This window comes from Solanum stenotomum, chromosome 2 (assembly GCF_019186545.1).
Source record: "Solanum stenotomum isolate F172 chromosome 2, ASM1918654v1, whole genome shotgun sequence".
Lineage (NCBI taxonomy): Eukaryota > Viridiplantae > Streptophyta > Magnoliopsida > Solanales > Solanaceae > Solanum > Solanum stenotomum.
The window spans coordinates 25,290,364-25,292,151 of NC_064283.1; positions in this window are offsets into that span (position 1 = coordinate 25,290,364).

Consider the following 1,788-nt stretch of genomic DNA (forward strand, 5'->3'; position numbering starts at 1 on the left):
AATCCGACTTCATATTCTTGTTTAGGGGGTCAAATTGAGTGGGAAATGGGTCTAACCCAAATTTTAGAGCAACCGTATCAAAATCCGAAATTTCCAAGTGAAGCCTTTTTCGAGGGTCTACTTTGGAGGGTCATATCTCCTAGCACACAAATAATTGGGTGGCCCATAACATATCCATGGAAAGCCCTTTGAGTTAGCTACCTAACGCACTTCTTTTCACCTCATTCGAAGTTCGGACGAAGAAGTTATGCCCATTTTCGTAAAATCTGTCCGGCAGGAAATGCAAATTTTCAGTGACCGAATTACTGTTCACCCGCCTGTTGGACCATTTTTTCCAAAGGACATATATTATTTCCTAGAAATTATAAAACCCTTTTGACCAAAATTTTTCCATTTAAATCACTCTAATTAGGAAGAAAAAAAAGAAACCCTCCCTCTCTAAAAAAAAAACTCTCTCAAAACCCCATGGAAGCTCAAGGTGAAAGATGAAGCTAGGGTGGATGGTGGCTGCTGATTTGTTCTCTAATTTCGTTTGGTTCTTGAAGAATAAGGTATGGGGACTCTTCATCTTTGATTCCTTCTTCAATCAAAGAGTCAATCCAAAAGATTTCAAAAGTTGTTCAAAAACTCAAAATCCTAATTTCGATTCTAGCATGGGTTCTTGCATTAAATGTTTTTTAATGATGATTTATGTTATTATTGATGGTTTTAAGAAAGGAAATTCCATGAACCCATGTCTTTGCAAGTTTCCTAAAGTTGGCATATGAAGTAGGGTTATTGTTTATGATTGAATGATGATAGAATTATGCTTAAATGGAGTTGAATAGTTGATTTCTATTATTATCTATGTTTATCTATTGTGAATTATTGGAGAGTTGAGGAATGGTAATTGTGGCTTGGAAAGGATGGTAAGTTGACCTATTTTATGAAAAATGTTGAATTAGTAGGGAATTGAGTAATGTTGGTTATGGCTTTGGAGAATGGTAAGATGGCTTAATCTCTTAGTATTGATATAATTGTTATTGGTTGGTTTGATCCACCTTTGGTGGAGGTGGTTATTTGTTGTATTATTGTGAATTGAGGCCATGAAGGGCATTATATGAATGTTATTATATTGTTGTATTATTATACACATATGAGGCTATATGTAAAGCTATATGTGAAGCTATATGTGAAGGAATGATGTGAATGAGTTTTATGTGAAGCTATATGTGAAGGTATGATGTGAATGAGTTTTATGTGATCTTGTGATGATCCTATGTAGAGTGGATAGCATTGTGAGTTAAAGTATGATTTCTCATGATGTATCTATGAAATGATGTTGGATTATGAAGTATCCTTAAATGAAAATGTGTGTCTTGAATTGGTAGACTTAGGTGCCTCTTCTTGATACATGAAAGCTATTGAATGTGATCTCTTGACTTGGTAGGCTTAGGCACCCTTCTCTTGAGAAATGAATGTATCTTGACTTGAAGTCTTATCGTATTGAATTGGTAGACCTTGAGTTGGTGCCTCTTCATAAATGAATGAATGTCTAGAATCGGTGAGACCTAAGCATGGTGCCCTTTCTATGAATGACTAATGGGGCATTTTAGACTATGACTTGAACCGGTAGACCTAAAGTTGGTGCCCCTTCATGATGAAGTCTAGAACCCTATGTGAATGTAAAACCATGAAATCGGTAGACCGAATGGTGGTAGCCCTTCTCATGTGTGAAATGATGAACCTTGGACCGGTAGGCTTAAGGCACCCTTAATGAAAAATCGGTAGGCCTAAGGCACCCTTCCA